The 23,050-nt window shown below is 42.6% G+C and overlaps 1 protein-coding gene across 5 annotated transcripts in view; it reads right to left on the reverse strand.

The window, feature by feature from the left end:
• The window catches only part of ptprsa (protein tyrosine phosphatase receptor type Sa), a 459,556-nt gene that overhangs the window by 312,363 nt on the left and 124,143 nt on the right, over positions 1–23,050 (reverse strand). For 2 of the 5 annotated variants that reach the window (XM_065009562.1, XM_065009559.1), the window contains exon 1: positions 22,521–22,926. The exons of the other annotated variants lie outside the window; for them this stretch is intronic. The gene's annotated coding sequence lies outside the window, so the exon portion shown is untranslated. Of the gene's footprint in view, positions 1–22,520; positions 22,927–23,050 lie in introns of those variants that run through there. 5 annotated transcript variants of the gene reach the window in all.

Raw genomic sequence — 23,050 nt, forward strand, 5'->3', positions numbered from 1 at the left:
TAGGTATGCTCTGGATAAGAGCGTCTGCTAAATGACTTAAATGTAATGTAAATGTATTCAGTGGTGAATCTATAGGTCTTCAGTGGTGAACCTATTGGACCTAGGTCTTCAGTGGTGAACCTATAGGTCTTCAGTGGTGAACCTGACCTAGGTCTTCAGTGGTGAACCTAGGTCTTCAGTGGTGAACCTATGGTCTTCAGTGGTGAACCTATTGGACCTAGGTCTTCAGTGGTGAACCTATAGGTCTTCAGTGGTGAACCTATGGGTCTTCAGTGGTGAACCTGGGTCTTCATGAACCTATTGGACCTAGGTCTTCAGAACCTATAGGTCTTCAGTGGTGAACCTATGGGTCTTCAGTGGTGAACCTATAGGTCTTCAGTGGTGAACCTATTGGGGTCTTCAGTGGTGAACCTATAGGTCTTCAGTGGGTTTTCAGAACCTATGGGTCTTCAGTGGTGAACCTATAGGTCTTCAGTGGTGAACCTATTGTGGTGAACCTATAGGTTTCAGTGGTGAACCTATAGGTCTTCAGTGGTGAACCTATTGGAACCTATAGGTCTTCAGTGGTGAACCTATAGGTCTTCAGTGGTGAACCCAATAGGCCTTCAGTATGTGACAGTTAGTGAACCTATAGGTCTTCAGTGGTGAACCTATAGGTCTTCAGTGGTGAACCTAGGCCTTCAGTATGTGACAGGTTAGTACAGTGGTGAACCTATAGGTCTTCAGTGGTGAACCTATCTTCAGGTTTGACAGTGGTGAACCTATAGGTCTTCAGTGGTGAACCTATAGGTCTTCAGTGGTGAACCTGGCCTTCAGGGTCTTCAGTGGTGAACCTATTGTGGTGAACCTAGGTCTTCAGTGGTGAACCTATGGGTCTTCAGTGGTGAACCTATAGGTCTTCAGTGGTGAACCTATAGGTCTTCAGTGGTGAACCTATAGGTCTTCAGTGGTGAACCTATTGTGGTGAACCTAGGTCTTCAGTGGTGAACCTAGGGTTTTCAGTGGTGAACCTATAGGTCTTCAGTGGTGAACCTATGGGTTTTCAGTCTATAGGTCTTCAGTGGTGAACCTATGGGTCTTCAGTGGTGAACCTATTGTGAACCTAGGTCTTCAGTGGTGAACCTATGGGTCTTCAGTGGTGAACCTATAGGTTTTCTTCAGTCTTCAGTGGTGAACCTATAGGTCTTCAGTGGTGAACCTATGGGTCTTCAGTGGTGAACCTATTGGACCTAGGTCTTCAGTGGTGAACCTATAGGTATTCAGTGGTGAACCTATGGGTCTTCAGTGGTGAACCTATTGGACCTAGGTATGCTCTGGATAAGAGCGTCTGCTAAATGACTTAAATGTAATGTAAATGTATTCAGTGGTGAATCTATAGGTCTTCAGTGGTGAACCTATTGGACCTAGGTCTTCAGTGGTGAACCTATAGGTCTTCAGTGGTGAACCTATTGGACCTAGGTCTTCAGTGGTGAACCTATAGGTCTTCAGTGGTGAACCTATGGGTCTTCAGTGGTGAACCTATTGGACCTAGGTCTTCAGTGGTGAACCTATAGGTCTTCAGTGGTGAACCTATGGGTCTTCAGTGGTGAACCTATGGGTCTTCAGTGGTGAACCTATGGGTCTTCAGTGGTGAACCTATAGGTCTTCAGTGGTGAACCTATAGGTCTTCAGTGGTGAACCTATGGGTCTTCAGTGGTGAACCTATAGGTCTTCAGTGGTTGACCTATCTTCAGTGAACCTAGGTCTTCAGTGGTGAACCTATGGGTTTCAGTGGTGAACCTATTGGACCTAGGTCTTCAGTGGTGAACCTATAGGTCTTCAGTGGTGAACCTATGGGTTTTCAGTGGTGAATCTATAGGTCTTCAGTGGTGAACCTATAGGTCTTCAGTGGTGAACCTATAGGTCTTCAGTGGTGAACCTATAGGTTTTCAGTGATGAACCTATGGGTCTTCAGTGGTGAACCTATAGGTCTTCAGTGGTGAACCTATGGGTCTTCAGTGGTGAACCTATAGGTCTTCAATGTGTGACAGGTTAGTACAGTAGTGAACCTATAGGTCTTCAGTGGTGAACCTATAGGTCTTCAGTGTGTGACAGTGGTGACCCAATAGGCCTTCAGTATGTGACAGGTTAGTACAGTAGTGAACCTATAGGTCTTCAGTGGTGAACCTATAGGTCTTCAGTGTGTGACAGTGGTAAACCAATAGGCCTTCAGTATGTGACAGGTTAGTACAGTAGTGAACCTATAGGTCTTCAGTGGTGAACCTATAGGTCTTCAGTGTGTGACAGTGGTGAACCAATAGGCCTTCAGTATGTGACAGGTTAGTACAGTAGTGAACCTATAGGTCTTCAGTGGTGAACCTATAGGCCTTCAGTGTGTGACAGTGGTGAACCTATGGGTCTTCAGTGGTGAACCTATAGGTCTTCAGTGGTGAACCTATGGGTCTTCAGTGGTGAACCTATAGGTCTTCAGTGGTGAACCTATTGGACCTAGGTCTTCAGTGGTGAACCTATAGGTCTTCAGTGGTGAACCTATTGGACCTAGGTCTTCAGTGGTGAACCTATAGGTCTTCAGTGGTGAACCTATGGGTTTTCAGTGGTGAACCTATAGGTCTTCAGTGGTGAACCTATGGGTTTTCAGTGGTGAATCTATAGGTCTTCAGTGGTGAACCTATAGGTCTTCAGTGGTGAACCTATAGGTCTTCAGTGGTGAACCTATAGGTTTTCAGTGGTGAACCTATGGGTCTTCAGTGGTGAACCTATAGGTTTTCAGTGGTGAACCTATAGGTCTTCAGTGGTGAACCTATAGGTCTTCAGTGGTGAACCTATGGGTCTTCAGTGGTGAACCTATTGGACCTAGGTCTTCAGTGGTGAACCTATAGGTCTTCAGTGGTGAACCTATGGGTCTTCAGTGGTGAACCTATTGGACCTAGGTATGCTCTGGATAAGAGCGTCTGCTAAATGACTTAAATGTAATGTAAATGTATTCAGTGGTGAATCTATAGGTCTTCAGTGGTGAACCTATTGGACCTAGGTCTTCAGTGGTGAACCTATAGGTCTTCAGTGGTGAACCTATTGGACCTAGGTCTTCAGTGGTGAACCTATAGGTCTTCAGTGGTGAACCTATGGGTCTTCAGTGGTGAACCTATAGGTCTTCAGTGGTGAACCTATTGGACCTAGGTCTTCAGTGGTGAACCTATGGGTCTTCAGTGGTGAACCTATGGGTCTTCAGTGGTGAACCTATGGGTCTTCAGTGGTGAACCTATGGGTCTTCAGTGGTGAACCTATAGGTCTTCAGTGGTGAACCTATAGGTCTTCAGTGGTGAACCTATTGGACCTAGGTCTTCAGTGGTGAACCTATGGTGAAACCTATTGGACCTAGGTCTTCAGTGGTGAACCTATAGGTCTTCAGTGGTGAACCTATGGGTTTTCAGTGGTGAACCTATAGGTCTTCAGTGGTGAACCTATGGGTTTTCAGTGGTGAACCTATAGGTCTTCAGTGGTGAACCTATGGGTTTTCAGTGGTGAATCTATAGGTCTTCAGTGGTGAACCTATAGGTCTTCAGTGGTGAACCTATAGGTCTTCAGTGGTGAACCTATAGGTCTTCAGTGGTGAACCTATAGGTTTTCAGTGGTGAACCTATGGGTCTTCAGTGGTGAACCTATAGGTCTTCAGTGGTGAACCTATGGGTCTTCAGTGGTGAACCTATAGGTCTTCAATGTGTGACAGGTTAGTACAGTAGTGAACCTATAGGTCTTCAGTGGTGAACCTATAGGTCTTCAGTGTGTGACAGTGGTGACCCAATAGGCCTTCAGTATGTGACAGGTTAGTACAGTAGTGAACCTATAGGTCTTCAGTGGTGAACCTATAGGTCTTCAGTGTGTGACAGTGGTAAACCAATAGGCCTTCAGTATGTGACAGGTTAGTACAGTAGTGAACCTATAGGTCTTCAGTGGTGAACCTATAGGTCTTCAGTGTGTGACAGTGGTGAACCAATAGGCCTTCAGTATGTGACAGGTTAGTACAGTAGTGAACCTATAGGTCTTCAGTGGTGAACCTATAGGCCTTCAGTGTGTGACAGTGGTGAACCTATAGGTCTTCAGTGTGTGACAGTGGTGAACCTATAGGTCTTCAGTGTGTGACAGGTTGGTGATTCTGAAAGGACACTTGTAGGACAGTACACGTTTTGTAAAACACAGGGCCTTGTGGAGGGTAAAACACAAAGTGCCTTGTGGAGGGTATACGCCCCTATGCCAACTTTATTTTCAGTGGGGATTGCATATACTCACTTCTTAATCCCTACTGATGCGTATCAATGTAGTATAGTGGAGGTATACGACTTATCAATAATGTAGTAGAATGATGTAGTGAAATCATGCACAAAGTAGCCTGAACAACCGCAAATCACTGGAAATATATTCACATGCGCGCTGCCACACGCATCCTAGTTTCAGCAGAATATCATCTCCAGGGGCAGCAAGAGTGTGCAGCTCTCAACTGGTTTTGGCATGGAGCAGCTCACAGAAGAATGAAATCGGTAGCCGGATAGGGTAGGAAAGGCGTTTCAACTTATGATATCTACCAGTAAATGCTAACTAAGGCAACAATAGGTATGCAAACCAGGTGTTGAAAAAGTTTGGTCCTTAGTCTTGGTTAGTAGGCTATTAGCGATTCAGTCATTACGCACTGTTTGGATAAACATCTCTAAAGGTTTTCTTAAAAAACCCTCCCAATTAAATGTTGATTGCAATGTGACCTACCTGACAGAATGATATAATGCTGATTTGTATAAATGGGGAAGGCGTTTGTTGTGCTCAAGTTAACTAAAGGTTAATAACTACACCTTCCAAAAATATATATTTGTTTACCTTAAAAATGATTTCCTGATGTGGTTAAAGCTTTCTTGTGGACTTACAACAACAATAGAACAAAAGAACACAAAAAACACGATCATTAGGCTAAGCATGTCCCAATCGAAGTAACCACTGATCTAAAGTTGAAACGCAACAATGTTTCACACAGGTTATTTTCAAAGAAATGGCTAACAACAGCATTCAAGCTGTAATAAAAAACATTGTTCCACTCAACAGATGATCATTTGAAACTTGAAAAGGGAGAAGCTAACAAAGAAGCTAACAAATTAGCAACAACATCCTCTTCCATGACGCCTGCTGCAGACGCCGCAAACTAACTTACAACAAAAGCTAGCTATCTATGGCGCGGGAAAACTATTGCTCGCTATGGCACAGTGACCTGTTGGCCTTCGATCTGTTGCCCATTAAAGGTCAATGTGATTGGTTGATTCCACTGTCACCCCAAATATTTGCCCTAATACAGCTGAATGGCATATGCCTTCTAGTCAAGGTTCTGATGGCCTAGCCAACGGCTGACCTAGCTCGCTAGATTTATCTCCCCAGAGACCACCAAAGGAAAAATCCTCATTCTACCTTTTTTTCTCTTCAGTGTTAACTTTTTACTTTCCAACAAAAACTGAAGAGATTAAATCAGAACATCGCTGCCAAGCATAGAAGGCCCTCATTGTTCCCCACTATGCTTGGGTTAGTCATATTTTGTAGAGTGTATTTTTTGGCCTTCAGCATGTATTTTTTCACCATTCTGAATGTCTAAAAAAAATCCTGGATATTTGTTTACTATTATTATGGTGACGATTAGACAAAATTACAGTCATGGTCTTCAATTGGACTCGCATTTTTCTGGTCTCGGGCTTGACCTCAGCCTCTCGTCCCCCTCCGGTCTTGACCTCGGCCTCTCGTCCCCCTCCGGTCTTGACCTCGGCCTCTCATCCCCCTCCGGTCTTGACTCGGACTCGATTTTGCTCCGGGCTTTGTCTTAAATCGGTCTCGCTTTAGGTGTTCTAGAACACAACACTGAGTATCACACACACACACACACACACACACACACACACACACACACACACACACACACACACACAGAAACACACACAGAAACACACACACACATGTACACACACATGTACACACACATACACACACATACACACACAGAAACACACACGTAAACACACTTCACCTTGAGTTATAACCTTCTTTCCAACAGAGCTGTAGTATTACCACTGAGTGGCTATATGTTGCAGATTGTGGACGTTGGAGAAATATTAAAGCAATAGGGTTTGCATGAAATTCCCTCTGATGTCAGTGATGCCCACGAAGTGGAGAAAATAGCTGACTTCAAATGAGGCTGGTTGGTTCCTCAAGGTTCCTTCTAGCTCTCTACCTGTTTGAATGTAATACAGCTCCATTCTCCCAACCCTGCCAGACATGCAGTACAGTCTGTTCCCATTGTACTTCATTGTAATCAGAGGGCTAATATACACTACCGTTCAAAAGTTTGGGGTCACTTAGAAATGTCCTTGTTTTTGAAAGTAAAGCACATTTTTTTTGGGCCATTAAAAAACATCAAATTGATCAGAAATATAGTGTAGACATTGTTAATGTTGTAAATGACTATTGTAACTGGAAACGCATGATTATTAATGGAATATCTACATAGACGCCCATTACCAGCAAACATCACTCCTGTGGTCCAATGACACATTGTTTTTATTTTTTTTATTTTTTTAACCTTTATTTAACTAGGCAAGTCAGTTAAGAACAAATTCTTATTTTCAATGACGGCCTAGGAACAGTGGGTTAATTGCCTGTTCAGGGGCAGAACGACAGATTTGTACCTTGTCAGCTTGGGGATTTGAACTTGCAACCTTCCGGTTGCTAGTCCAACGCCCTAACCACTAGGCTACCCTGCCGCCCCCATTGTGTTAGCTAATCCAAGTTTATCATTTTAAAAGGCTAACTGATCATTAGAAAACCCTTTTTACAGTGATGTTAGCACAGCTGAAAACTGCTGTCCTGATTAAAGGAGCAATACAACTGGCCTTCTTTAGGCTAGTTGAGTATCTGGAGCATTAGCATTTGTGGGTTTGATTACAGGCCCAAAATGGCCAGAAACAAAGGACTTTCTTCTGAAACTCGTCAATCTATTCTTGTTCTGAGAAATGAAGGCTATTCCATGCGAGAAATTGCCAAGAAACTGAAGATATGGTACAAGCTATGTACTACTCCCTTCACAGAACAGCCACAAACTGGCTCTAGAAAGAGGAGTGGGAGGCCCCGGTACACAACTGAGCAAGAGGACAAGTACATTAGAGTGTCTAGTTTAAAACCTCTTCAACCTATGGGGGCGCTATGTCATTATTGGATAAAAAGACATGCCCGTTTTAAGCGCAATATTTTGTCACGAAAATATGCTCGACTATGCATGGAATTGACAGCCTTGGAAAGACAAAACTCTGACGTTTCCAAAACTGCAAAGATATTATCTGTGAGTGCCCCAGAACTAATGCTACAGGTGAAACCAAGATGAAGTTTCATAGATTCTGAAGGCGCTGTGTTCCAATGTCTCCTTATATGGCTGTCAATGCGCCAGGAATGAGCTTGCCCTTTCTGTCGTTTCTCCAAGGTGTCTGCAGCATTGTGACGTGTTTGTAGGCATATCATTGGAAGATTGACCATAAGAGACTACATTTACCTGGTGTCCCGTCCGGTGTCCTGTGTCGAAATTATTGCGTAATCTGTAGGTCCATGCGCGTTCCATTTCTTCAGAAGAGAAAGTCAACTGCCACGAAGGATTTTTATCGTCGATAGATATGTGAAAAACACCTTGAGGATTGATTCTAAACATCGGTTTGCCATGTTTCTGTCGATATTATGGAGTTAATTTGGAAAAAAGTTTGCGTTTTAATGACTTAATTTATTTTTATTTTTTTACCAAAACGTGATGAACAAAACGGAGCGATTAGTCGACACAAATAATATTTTTTGTAAAAACGGAACATTTGCTATCTAACTGAGAGTCTCCTCATTGAAAACATCTGAAGTTCTTCAAAGGTAAATGATTTTATTTGAATCCTTTTCTGGTTTTTGTGAAAATGTTGCATGCTGAAAGAAAGGCATAATCCTATGCTAGGCTATCAATACTGTTACACAAATGCTTGTTTAGCTATGGCTCAAAAGCATATTTTGAAAATCTGAGATGACAGTGTTGTTAACAAAAGGCTAAGCTTGAGAGCAAATAGATTCATTTCATTTCATTTGCGATTTTCATGAATAGTTAACGTTGTGTTATGCTAATGAGCTTGCGGATAGATTTACACAATCCTGGATACATGTTTTTTTCGTAGCTAAACGTGACGCAGAAAACGGAGCGATTTGTCCTAAACAAATAATCTTTCAGGAAAAACTGAACATTTGCTATCTGAGAGTCTCCTCATTGAAAACATCCGAAGTTCTTCAAAGGTAAATGATTTTATTTGAATGCTTTTCTGGTTTTTGTGAAAATGTTGCCTGCTGAATGCTAACGCTAAATGCTACGCTAGGCTATCAATACTGTTACACAAATGCGTGTTTTGCAATGGTTGAGAAGCATATTTTGAAAATCTGAGATGACAGTGTTGTTAACAAAAGGCTAAGCTTGAGAGCAAATAGATTCATTTCATTTCATTTGCGATTTTCATGAATAGTTAACGTTGCGTTATGGTAATGAGCTTGAGGCTGTAGTCACGATACCGGATCCGGGATGGCTCGACGCAAGAAGTTAAGAAACAGATGCCTCACAAGTCCTCAACTGGTAGCTTCATTAAATAGTACCCACAAAACACCCACAAAACACCAGTCTCAACGTCAACATCGAAGAGGCAACTCTGGGATGCTGGTCTTCTAGGCAGAGTTGCAAAAACTGGCCAATAAAAAGAAAAGTTTAAGATGGGCAAAACAACACAGATACTGGACAAAGGACGATTGGATAAAAGTGTTATGGACAGACAAATCTAAGTTTGAGGTGTCGGATCACAAAGAAGAACATTCGTGAGACGCAGAAAAAATGAAAAGATGCTGGAGTGCTTGACGGCATCTGTCAAGCATGGTGGAGGCAATGTGATGGTCTGGGGGTGCTTTGGTGGTGGTAAAGTGGGAGATTTGTACAGGGTGAAAGGAATCTTGAAGAGGGAAAGCTATCACTCCATTTTGCATCGCCATGCCATACCCTGTGGACAGAGCTTAATTGGAGCCAATTTCCTCCTACAACAGGACAATGACCCAAAGAACAGCTCCAAACTATGCAACAACTATTTAGGGAGGAAGAAGTCAGCTGACTGGCCAGAGTGTGGCCAGCAGTCACCGGATCTCAACCCTATTGAGCTGTAGTGGGAGCAGCTTGACTGTATGGTACTTAAGAAGTGCCCATCAAGCCAATCCAACTTGTGGGAGGTGCTTCAGGAAAGTGACCCCAAACTTTTGAACGGTAGTGTACATACTATTGATGCCAGTCTCTCTTGGCTAAGAGTTGAAGAGAGACTGACTGCATCACTTTTTATTTTTATAATAAATGATTTGTTGAAAATTCCAAATAATTTGCATAGTCAAATTACACACAGCTCTGACACACCCACTTTCCCCACCAGACATGCCACCAGGGATCTTTTCAAAGTCCTCAAATCCAGAACCAATTCAAGAAAGTGTAAGATATTATATAGAGCCATTATTTCCATCTCATATTGCTCAAATGAACAGCAAACATGGTTTAAGGAAACTGGTAAAGCAACACCTCGCCGACCAATGCCTCTCCGCTAATCTTGATCTAGATATTTTGTGTATGTATTGACATGTAAGCTATGTGTGCCCTTTTTAAATTAATTTAGTTATGTCCTTGAGTTGTTCTTGTCTATTAATGTTCTGTATTATGTAATGTTTCATTTTTTGTATGGGCCCCAGGAAAAGATCAATTTAGGAAATTGTTAGGTTACACAGTCACAGCAAATCTAACTATATTTTGCGGGGTGTGTGTGCAAGTAGAGGTTTTTAGTTCAATTTAGGAAATTAGATGAATAAATACAGATGTGACAGCTACAATGACCTAATGCTACCAATTATGGATAAGTGCAAACCGTATCGAAGGTCCCTGATTCATCTGAAATATTTGTAATGAGAGCTTAAATAAAGTCAAAATAATCTCATAATCTCTTGGACTTTAGCTAAAACTAAACCTGTCCAAAACTGTTTGACCTTTTCCCTCAACTCTCAATTTGGCCAAAAATTCCAATGTCAGAGAATAGATAAATCTCTTTAATTTTCCCCCTCAACTGAATTCCAAAATGGCCGCACTACCTCAGATCTTTCCTCTGTTCTATTTAAGATTCAGATAGCATTAGTCATGAGCAAAGGTAAAGGCCAGTGATAGATCACTTTTATAGCTGTCTTCTCTCTCCGCCTGCACAATACCAGGCACTCCTCTGCGGCAAATGTGTTGCCATACACAGACACGCACGCACACACACACACACGCACGCACACGCAAACGCACGCACACACACACACACGCACACACACACAGACACACACACGCACACGCACACGCACACACAATAGCAGTGTTATTGGGATGAAAGGACACACTGTCCAGATTTCATGCCAGCCTACCCATATCTATGCAAGCTCACACACATCACATCAGGGCATCTTTAAAACTAGACAAGACTAGAACCTTGGTACATCAACAGGGTAATCTCACACGACTACATGCACATCAGGAGTAAACAAGGGTATTCAAAAATGAAAGATTTTCTTAATAAATTCTTAATTCTGTTGACACTGAAGTCATTGGGGCTTTGGAAGTTAATTACAATATATTTCATACATATGGCCTGAGAATGTGGCTTTGATGATGTCAGATCTGGTGCGGCCACAGGGCTTGTGTTCAGCTCTCTCCATTGCAGTCATGTCACAAGAGCTAATGGGCACAAACCACAAAAGAGGCCCTACACACCAACCACCCTCAAATCCCCACTTTACTCATAAACCACAGCGGTCAAATCCACTAAACTATGACTCCACACACTGCACCTCCAGAATTCCAGCTTAGTGAAGCCAGCCCTAGACAAGCTTTTACATAGCAACTATTCACTCCTGCACACATAAGAGTACACACACACACATCTTCAGTTATGTGTCTCGTCCAGATAATGAGACACACACACACACACACACACACACACACACACACACACACTTCACCTGGAGTTACAACCTTCCTTCCAACAGAAGTGTAGGATACCACTGAGTGGTTATGTGTTGCAGATTGTGGACGTTGGAGAAATATGAAATCAGAAGGTTTTGCATGAAATTCCCTCACATGTCAGTGAAACCCATGAAGTGGAGAAAATAGGAGATTTGATAAATAAATACAGATGTCACAGCTACAAATGACCTATTGCTACCAATTATGGATAAGTGCAAACCGTACTGAAGGTCCCTGAATCATCTGAAATATTTGTAATGAGAGCTTAAATAGGTCAATATAATCTCAACCTCTTGGACTGTAGCTAAAACCAAACCAGTCCAAAACTGTTTGACCTTTTCCCTCAACTCTAATTTTGGCAAAAAATTCCAATGTCAGAAGATTCCTAAATTTCCTCCCTTAATAACTAAATTTGAAAATGGCTGCCCTACCTCACGTCTGTCGTCTTTTGTCTTTATAGAGCAACTGCTTTTAAACTTTTACTGCAGTGGGCTAAATCAGGGTCACACAAAGTGTTTCTTGGTAGTCTTAAACAAATCTACTTTGAAACAAAAGTATCCTCCTCACACACATGGTTATGGCCTTAAATAAATAAGACATCTGTACCATGTCAGATATTGAGTTGAAATGCATTACATTTTGAGTTTGCATCCCAATATTCTACTTTATATACATCACAGAAGACTGAAATATAACAAAACTGTTTAAATATAAAAACACCGTAATTGCTGCAGTTTTCTTTTATAATGGGGTACAAAAATGCAATTTCAGAATGTGAAAGGGATATGAGCCAGAAATAGTTATTCTCGTGTCAAAATGGATTACAAACAAACATGGAGAGAGCAAACATGGACGGAGCAAACATGGTGGGAGCATGCGGTGATTGCTCTCTATTCAATAGCATAGACAGTGAGAAAGACCTGCCCAGCAGCCCGACATTGTTTACATAAGACAACACGTCTCACATTTTTTTTTACTTGAGAAATACTGCACCAAAAATTGCACAACTAAAACATCCTTGGCAAAAACGTCAATTTTTTTTTTTGCAGATTTCTTGAGTTATCTTAGATTCATTCTGGGGATTTTGAGGTGTGAAATAGGCTTCCTACAGTGTCTCATCAGAGACACACATCATTAACCAAACACAAAATCAGTCAGGAAACACTCCTCCAAGACTGAAATCTCTTATTTTTTTATTCTTCTAATGAGCAACAGAAAAACAAAGGCCAATGAGAATGTTCAGTGGCTCTTTAAGATAATGCAGGTAGCATTACTGATGAGCAAAGGTAAAGGCCAACGATCGATCACTTTTACAGCTGTCTTCTCTCTTCGCCTGCTCAATACCAGGCTCTCCTCTGCGGCAAACGTGTTTCCATGCCATTCTCTTTAGGGTGCAGGCTCAACAAAACCCTACTGTGCTTTACAATGGGGCCCGCATCCACTATTAGTTGCCGGGTAGAAGTGCCTGAGGACTGATTATGACCAGCACACAGCTAGGGCTGTAGGGTAGGCAGAGACACTGGTTCTGTGTGTGTATGCTAGCTAACAACATGCTAACATGACAGATATGGTTGTGCAGTTTAAGTGTAGCTAGCCAAAACATAGCTACAGGCAACTGTAGAGTTGCATTATTGCGCAGCCAAGGAAAATACTTATAGAGGTTGGCAGTGGTGGGAAAACAAACACACAAACACAAGAAAATGAACTAAAGTCTACCACTTAGACGTACACCCTCTCTACTTTACAAACTATACCCTGTAGCTACAACCCACCGCGCAGACAGAGATACAGAGAGATTAATAATCTGTTTGGCACAGGGTCATTTGTATTCAGCCACTCCTCATCTGGCATTGCCACACTAATATGGCCCTGGCAGGGGCTTTGCCACAGCAGTTGGCAAGTGAAGCAGCGTGCAGCCATCTTGGGTAGAATGGGGTTCAGAGCACCCTGACTTGTGGAGAGTTTGGCTTTGGTTGGTGGAGCTGAAGTCAGCCCGTTGTCTATTTCTCTCTTTGCTTTTATGGAACCTATATCTCAAATTCATTAGCCCACCTTTATCTCAATGCTAATGACAGCTAGCCCTGTCTCTCTAGCTCCCTTCTGCTTCTCCTCCAGGCTCTCTATCTGTCATGCCACTCTCTAGCTCTCTTTCTCCATCTTTGCCCCCCCTCTCCATCCCTCTCTTCACCCCAGGACAGCTCCCATACTCCACCTGTTGCTCCCCTCAGACCTGCTTTTGTTCCCCTCCTGTTACCTCTCTTCTTCTCCACCTCCACCCTGTCACGACTAGAGATTGGAGGCTGCATGACAACACGTCATGGGGGGATACTTGTCCCCCCATACCCCACCACCAATGGGAGAGGGAGCGCCAATCCATGTGCTCAGTCAAATAGGGTTCGGTAACAACGGCTGTCCCGCCGAGATGTCCCATCGCTTTCTCTGATGGGGTTGTGTGTGTGTGTGTGTGTGTGTGTGTGTGTGTGTGTGTGTGTGTGTGTGTGTGCGTGCGTGCGTGCATGTAACAGCACTTCCATAACTCCTTCTTCCTGCCTCAAACACCAACTCCTCATATCAATACTCCATATTTCTTCGTAGCGTACATGACAGGGCCTCTATATCTCCCCATGCAACGCTCGGTGTGAGAGCTCCCTGCCTCACCAACATACACCGCAGGCCCTAATCCACCAATGCCTGCTCCACACTGCTTTTATTTCTTGACACTATCGCCTCGCATCAATCGGCAAATAGACAGTGCCAGATAACAGCGCCATTTATTTCCTTGTAAACAAACCATTCTTGTTCTCCCTTCACTGTTCCATCCCTATCAGATAAACCAGCAGTTCTTTCTCAGCACGCGGCTGCTGAATGAAAAACGGCAAGGTCAGCGTGGAACGCCGTGACAACGCTCAGGTAACGCTTCAGCAACGTCGGAAGCCTAAAGATTACAAGGATACAGCGAAGTGTCAATCAGTGATTTTCTCTAATCTTGACACTGGAAAAGACCTTCCAAAACCTTTTGGAACAAAATAAGTATAAGTTTAATGTTGGAGACAATCTCCCCCCCAAAAATATAACCTGCCTATAAAAATAATGAAAAAAATAATATACTCCCAAAATGTATTTTAGCATGCATATAATAAATAAATAAGGAGACTATATAGCTACCCCTCCCTCTGGTCAAAGCACTGTATCTCTCTGATTGGTTGTCGTTCTTCCAGAGGCTCTATTTGTTTCTAATCAGTGACACACAAGAGTTCATTTATTTATTTTCTCCCCTTCCCAATTACGTTTAGCTACCACTGCAGAGATCTGTTGGTGTTAAAACTTCAGGAGTGAGGAAAGAATGGGAGAAGAGATAAAAGAGACTAAAGTTTGGCGTGTGTGAAGGGCTTTGGTGCATCAGGGGGACATGTTCCTTCCTCTGTCAGTCAGTCAGTCAGTCAGTCAGCGTGTGTGGCAGTACTATAAAAGAGATCTTCACCTTTGCCGTCATCCCACCTGCCATGGTAAAAGTTGCGTCCAAAACACCCAAGAATTTACCACAACAAATGTTAATCTTCTTCTAAAATTAAAAACAAAATGGTGGTTCATCCTCCCAGTTTCTTACTTGTCTACTGGAATACAGCAGGGGTTTCGGGGTGTTTACATAGAAATGTCTTCTTCGCCTCCGAAAGGTGTACTTGCTTCCAAGAGATAAGCTCGTGATTCACGGCAAAGGCGAGGGGAAACAAAATGCATCTCAACTCGCTCCCTCTCTCTCTTTTATACACACCGTGGTGCAGAGTCATTTTGGTTTCCAGACTGGAGTATATGCTCTTTTGAAATCCAGTCACACGAAAAACTGCATCTGCATACAAATCGAATTAAGCTTGATATGATAGTAGAAGTCTGCATGCCTTTCTCCCATTTAGACTTGTTACCACATAGGGGGCCTCCCAGACCGCTATGCTATTCGTCCTAACCAGGACGAATAGCCCCCTTATCCCCAATGCACAGAGATGAACAAACTTGGCAGAAAGGTACTTACTCCTGTTTAACCCTAGCCAGACTTGAGTGATGGATGTAGCAGTCAGGTCGGTTGTCCTCCCCCATCTCTCTTTCTCTCCCTCTCTCCCCAGCCTCCCAGAGGCCCATGTTTTCATGCCTGAACTACAAACAATTACTGACATCCATCAATTATCTGCCAACTCCCATTGGTCGTTCCACTCTTTTCTCTATGACAACACCCCCTTCACCTCCCCCCTCCCCACTTTCTCCCCCAATCCCCAACCAGCTGAGAGTCCCCCCATTTCTATCCCCGTTCCCTGCTTCCCCTACCAGATGTCCGTCGGTTTGGCTGAGTCTGACAACAAAAGAAGGGCTTCTGAATGCTCCCGGGCCTAGCCATCTTGTCCTGAGCTTTCTGTTCAGACACAAAAGCCAGAGGATTAACAGCTTTTAGCACATGAAAACCACTATCTCCCTCTTTTGCTCTTTTTCTCCCCCTTTCTCTGCATTTCTCTCAGGCCTTTTCAGCCCCCCCTTAAACGTCCCCCCACCTGGGAATGAGCAGGCGTTCTTACTACCTAACCAACTACCTAACCATCTACTACAGTTATCATCTTATGTGTATGTATAGCAGTGGCCCCACTCCCAAGCCTGAAGCCCTATTGGCATCACTCTCTTCGGGAGAATGACGAAGAATGGGGCTCCCCAGGGCATGTAAACACATCAACATTACCACTTTCTATAGCACTGAAATGCTAAAGCTGAGGGGGAAAAAAATCCTTATTTATAAGGTCACATTTTGGCCTTCTAGTGAACCTCATGCATTGCTAATGGAAATGTTAAACAAAAGGTCTAATTCAAGTGAGACGTTGTGCCGTAGCCCTTTTCTGCAGTCAAATTAACTAGTGGCCTTCATGGGTGGAATGTTATTCATCTTTTTTTCATCATTTCCAAATGAATTAACATTGTGTTTCTTTGTCAAACAGTTTTGTTATATTTCAGTCTTCTGTGATGTATATAAAATGTAATATTGGGATGCAAACTCAAAAAGATATCTGACATGGTACAGGTGTCTCCTTTTTTATTTTAAAGCACATAACCATGTGTGTGAGGTGTCTCCTTTTGTGAGCTCCATGTGCACTTTCTGTAGAGATAAACCAGATCAAGCCTGAACTGTGCAATGTAGTAGGGAATTTAAGTTCCCAACAGGCCAATATTCTACACAGTTTAGCGCATAAAACGTGGGAATGAACTACAATGACCATAATCCATTGCTCGCCCGCTTAAACTTATGCGGTCTGTACGGCACAAGACATGGAGACAAGAGAGAACTGGTGATCGACAAGGATAGAAAGCAGTTGCTTCGCGAGCCTGAAAATACATGATCTAAGTGATTGATAGTTGGTATTCAGGAGCCATAAAAGCATGCCTTATTTACTACTAAAATAGTGATTTTGATAGAAGGCAGCAGTTCTTGAGAGATGAGATGATGACTTGGAATAAAATAATAAAGTCATCAAATAAAACAAGATGTAATGTACACAATATCTGAAATATTTGATTAAAGTAAAGTCATGTGAACAATGATGGTTAATAAGTGATAATGGGCCGTCGCTAGTCATGGGACTTGTATTGTTTTATTCTTTGTTGTTAGCATTCAACCCACATGATGCATAGTGCATTTAATGTTGTTGTTTTTAAATAATTGTAACCGAAAACCGCGATTATTTGTTTTATAATCAAACTGAAACAGAAGTGACATCAAAAAACGCTAATCGTTCAGCACTACTAACAGTATATGTATGTTTCCTTTTAGTGACTGAGGAGAAAGAACTCTCTTAGCAGAATTGGTTTTGAAAACCAGAAAACAAAGGTGTACCTGTGTATACACTGTATATCTTCTCTTGTTCTTATACGTGTCCTTTGCTGTTTCAGGAAATCATCTCCATTTTCATAAAATTCCTTTTACATCAACATGTTGGGGCGATCAACAGCATTGATTGAGAATGAACTGTAAGACCTCCTCCACTACAGCACTCCACCAGGACACAACTCAAACTGACTTCACAAATCCCCCCCTGCCAATGGCTCAACGTGACACATCAGCCTTCCGGTCTGGACCCTAACTGGAGAATAAATGGGCCAATCCCAACCTGCCATAATGACCCATTGGGGTGTATGAATAGGGTGTCGGCGGCTCTCCACAACTAGGGGTCATAACTCTGGTTGAAGTTCCTTGAGAGAACCTGTTTTTTGAGGATGCCCCAAGGGGGAGGCGCCATCAATCTGGGGACGCCAGCTGGTAATCACACTGAACAAGCTAGAGAGCAGTCCAGTGTTGGAATCAGAGGGGACATGAGAGAGAGAAAGACAAACAGCCTGGTTAATTCCAGACAGGGTGTTAATTACAACCTCTCCATGAAACACCAGTTCACATTAACTCCATAACCATAAAGACGGAGGATTGAGATGGGGGGGGAAGAGCCGGAATAGCCGTCAAACGAGGGGGGTTCCCTTCCACAAAGTGAATTAAGCATTACTGTACACTCTTAGAAAAAAGGGTTCCAAAGTGTTCTTCGACTGTCCCCGAACCCTTTTTGATTCCAGTGCGAACCCTTTTTGGTTCCAGATAGAACAGAGGGTTCCATGTAGAACCCTCTGCTTAAATTGTTTTACATGGGACTCAGAAGGGTTCTACCTGGAACCAAAACGTTTCTACCTGGAACCGAAAAAGGTTTATTCAAAGGTTTCTCCTATCGGGACAGCCGAAGAACCCTTTTAGGTTCTAGATAGCAATTTTTTTCTAAGTGTATCAACACATCAACATCAAAAGAACAGGAGCAAATCATTGGTGTAAACCCCGGTATCTGGGGACAAGGGATGCCAAGGCCCAGGGGAGTGTGTTCACAAAGTCACTTTAGAGCTATCAGATAGACAATCAGGGGCGCAACGTTCACTGGGGACAGGGACCCCACATTCTCAAATTAAATTTTTGTCTCCCCAGTTTTATAATTGGAATGTGATACAAAACCAGGCAAGGGTGTGCTTTAGGACCATGCAGACGCCTCCAAGCAGTCAGGTAGGCCGTTTGGAGTGTTTATCCGACTGGATAAAAAATAAATATATATATATGTCCCACCCCACTTCTAAAACCAAAGTTGCGCCTATGGTGTAAACCCGGTATCTGGGGGCAAGGGATGCCAAGGCCCTGGTAGTGTGTCCACGAAGTCCTTTTAGAGCCATCAGATAGACAAGAGGAAGTTGTGGGGTACAAAGCAGGGACAGAGCTTTAGCTTTATCTGTCTGTTGGCAGGTTTAGGAAAAGCCGACAGAGATAGAAAGGAGACTCCCAGCCTAGCTCAGGCGTGCAGCCAACTGTGAGATGGACTTTAACCTTGAGTGAGATGGATCAATCATGTTGAGTTCCATTACTGCCTGTCTTATCTGGTCCCGTGTTCCGACCCCGCGGAACCCCTAAATCTGGTCCCGGGCTCCGACCCAACGGCACCCCTAAAGCGAGCTCTGCTTGTTCTGGGCCATCCTTTGTGCTCAGAGGGAACTCATGTGTAAATATAATTTTAGGGAATCTCAGAGGCTGTTTTTCACTTCTAACAGAGGGCTGTTGCCACGGCCAATCTACTGATTCGGACTCGGAGTCGGGGGAACACGTCTGAGCGAATCGGTCAATAATTCCACAGCCCTAATCTCTTATCCCCTGTGGCCACAGTGCAGGAGAGGAAAGGTGGAAAGATATAAGCAGTAAGTAGTGTATGGAATATTGTCTGTTTTTCTACCCTCTTTTTGGGCAGTTTGAATAGAGGCTACTGTCTATGATCCAAGATCCTGACGATGGGTTGAGTCACACTCCACTCATACCACTCATGTACAGCAAGTAGATGAAAGTCACGATCAACACTTTCCATTAACAACCACTTAAAAGGTGTCCTCCCTCAACGACGATACGAGCCACTGCTGCATCTCTCTATCCATCTCTCTCCTTCTCTCTAATAACACGATGGAGTCCTCTGGTCTGTAATAACACGATGGAGTCCTCTGGTCTGTAATAACACGATGGAGTCCTCTGGTCTGTAATAACACGATGGAGTCCTCTGGTCTCTAATAACACGATGGAGTCCTCTGGTCTCTAATAACACGATGGAGTCCTCTGGTCTGTAATAACACGATGGAGTCCTCTGGTCTCTAATAACACGATGGAGTCCTCTGGTCTCTAATAACACGATGGAGTCCTCTGGTCTCTAATAACACGATGGAGTCCTCTGGTCTGTAATAACACGATGGAGTCCTCTGGTCTGTAATAACACGATGGAGTCCTCTGGTCTCTAATAACACGATGGAGTCCTCTGGTCTCTAATAACACGATGGAGTCCTCTGGTCTCTAATAACACGATGGAGTCCTCTGGTCTGTAATAACACGATGGAGTCCTCTGGTCTCTAATAACACGATGGAGTCCTCTGGTCTCTAATAACACGATGGAGTCCTCTGGTCTCTAATAACACGATGGAGTCCTCTGGTCCCTAATAACACGATGGAGTCCTCTGGTGCAGCTGCTATTAATGCTCCATGTTACCATGGCGTCTGAAGTCGATGAGCAGCGCGGCTAATTGGAAAACCCTTGATGTCACCTAAATGTATTTAATTTGGTTTCAAATGCAATCAACATGGCACTACGTAGTAAGAAGCACCCAATAGAAAAACACTTAGGCCTAGCACTGCATTAAATGGTCTATAAAATGATTTATTTTATTTTATTGTTTGACGAAGTGGAGCGACATGAAAGTCCTGTAATCTAGGGTAATAAGACCCATTGCCTCGTGTGAGCCTTTAAAACAGGCCTCAATGTGAGAGGCAGAAAGTTGAAAATCTTCAAAGTTAAATGTTTAGTGAAATGACTATTTACTCTGACAGCGGGCCTGAAGACTAGAGTCTGGAATCACCTCCTTTGATCCTTTGCAAACATTTATAAAAAGCACCATACGGATAAGTGAGGGGGAAAGAGGAAAAAAAAGATTAGAAAGTAATAATTGCGAGGAAATGAATTTCAAAACCCTCGGGGGGACACCTACAAATACATTTGTACAAAAATCATATACGGGGGAATAATTCAATTAACTTTTTCACTTCCAAGTGAGAAAAAAACCCAACCCTCCCCAAGGCTTTGGTGGAATCAAAAGTTTTTCAGATTACATGTTTACATCAATTACCAAATTCTATTCATTTCAACTCCTTATGGGCTTGTCAGTCAAATGCATTGATTTGTTTATCTGAAGGCAGATACAAAGCCTGTGACATCCTCTGGTCTCAGCTAACTGCCTCTGCCTGCCTGGCAGCGTTCCTCTTCCGTGTGTTTTCCTCTGCTTCCCTTTCTAGCATCTGACGAAGATCAGTGGTGATAAATTGTTCAATTAAAGTGACATTAAGGATGCTGGACACAGTTGATATGTGCCTCTTTACATGTGAGGTGTTGTCCAATTACTCTGAAGGACGCCACGTTTCTCTTTTCTGACAATTGACATGTGGATCTCATCATTACAAATTTGTTTATTTTATTCTAGCCAACACCAAGATGTAATGTTTAACTACAATAATGATAGCATAACAAAACTCACAATATAAATTGCCTGGGAGAAAACAATAATGGCCAATTGCATGTTTTTTAGTTGACATAGACATCAATATATGTATTTTGTGAACCCGCTATCGTTGCATTAGACTAGAACAGGGGTGGGCAACTCCAGTCCTCGAGGTCCTGATTGGTGTCACCATTTTTCTCCATCCCTAGCAAACACAGCTGATTCATCAAATTGCATTCTAAACTGAAGATCATGATTAGGTGATTATTGGAGTCAGGTGTGTTAGCTGGGGCAGAACTGTGACACCAATCAGGCCCTTGAGGACTGGTATTGCCCACCCCTGGACTAGAGGATGGTGATTATATTTAATAGAAGGCTTCTCCACAGATAATTGAACACTGTATCATATAGTCCAAACATACAGTATTTAACAGCAGACCACTGTTCGAAATAGGCTAGGCTATTACTATTTGTAAAGTTAACCTTTATTTAACTAGGCAAGTCAGTTAAGAACACATTCTTATTTACAGTGACGGCCTACCGGGGAACAGTTGGTTAACTGCCATGTTCAGGGGCAGAATGACATATTTTTATCTTGTCAGTTCAGGGATTCGATCCAGAAAACTTTCGGTTACTGGCTTAACATTCTAACCACTAGGCTACCTGCCACCCCTACCTACCACCTTGATTCTATTTAATTATATTTCCATGCATATATCACACTTTTATCAGGAAAATAATGTTGGGCTCCCAAGTGGGGCAGCTGTCTACGGCACTGCATCTCAGTGCTAGAGGCGTCACTACAGACACTGGTTCGATTCCAGGCTCTATCACAAGAATTTGTCCGGGGTTAGGGTTTGGCCGGGGTAGGCCGTCATCCGTCAATGTAAATAAGAATTTGTTCTCAACTGACTTGCCTAGTTAAATAAAGGTGCTTAGATGCAAAAAACAAGTCCAATTGTGATTCAAATGTCGATTAATCCAACATAAAACAGGATCATTCAGCACTGCCAGTGGGCACCTTAACCCTGTAATAAACAACCTAGCACAGTATGCATCAGCTGAAGTTCATTGCCTCTTCACCAGTTTATTGAACTGATGTCATAGAATGATATAACGACAGCTCAACAGCTCAGCTTCAATCTTTGTCTGAGCTATACTCTAATTTGGGACAGGCCTGCATACTGTATGCCCAATGACAATTATAACAATCACCCCCAAACCACGCGTCAATAGTAGCTCCTACAATGTAGCTCATCTCAAAAGAAACACATCGTTAACATAATAACATACATAACAACAGTCTTCCCAGAGCACAAGACACCAATTGCGCCTCGTCGTATTGAAATGGTTGTTTACAATACAAACACACCTTAAAAGAGAATGCATTTAACTAGCCTACACAGACAGACTAAAGCTATAAACCAAAAATAGTCATCATCAAATATTTTATTGTATCAATTATTTCGATACGTTTAAAAGGCTTGGCTATATACTGAAACATTGTAGCTTTATTCGTATCCAATGTGTTGCTGACTGTGAGAATGAGTAAAATAAAATAAAACACGAATTACTTTTCTAATTATGGTTGAAATGTTTTGTTGTAATTATACAGTTAAAATACAACTTCTCCATACAGCATGAATTAAGTCTGTTAAATAGTATTCGTTTTGTGAAGTTGAACAAAGCCATCTGCGGGATACAAGTAACATTACGTTGTAGCCTACGTGGGAAAATGTTTACAGCCTATGAATAGTAACTTTGTATCAAACAACTACATGTTCGTTCATATTTCTGTAAAAACGTTAGAAAGAAAATAGTAAACACTTACTTGAGTGGCGTGAGATGTAAAAAAATAAATAATAATTATACTGCCCCCCTCCGAGTTTGTTTATGGGGGGCATATGGGGGACAATTTACAATTCAATTTCTCCTCCAAAAAGGATTATTTTGCATCCATGAAATAAAAACAAACTGAAGAATAATCAAAAATGTCAGTTGTGTAAAAAACGTAGTCGATTTTATACGGGGCAAACCGCCGCTATAAATCACGCCCTTTGCAAGTCTGTATTCTGTTTTCACATCATTCCCTTTGTTGATCGCCACAATGGAACTAAAACCCAAGCCGTGCGATAATTTACAAATGCGTATCTGTTTGTTGCTGTGTTTTATCTCCACGTCGCAGGTATGGATTATTTTCTTCCTAAATCCACCTCATTCGACTGGGGTTGGGGAGATGGGTGTCGAGTGCCTCCCTATTCGAGTTACACCCTCAAAAAAAAAACTGTACTGCCTCTCTGCGCTGACGTTACCTACCGCTCGTAGACGGAACAGATGAGGATTTGGGGTCGAACGTTATTG

Source organism: Oncorhynchus nerka, linkage group LG25, assembly GCF_034236695.1.
Source record: "Oncorhynchus nerka isolate Pitt River linkage group LG25, Oner_Uvic_2.0, whole genome shotgun sequence".
NCBI classification, from domain to species: Eukaryota; Metazoa; Chordata; class Actinopteri; order Salmoniformes; family Salmonidae; genus Oncorhynchus; species Oncorhynchus nerka.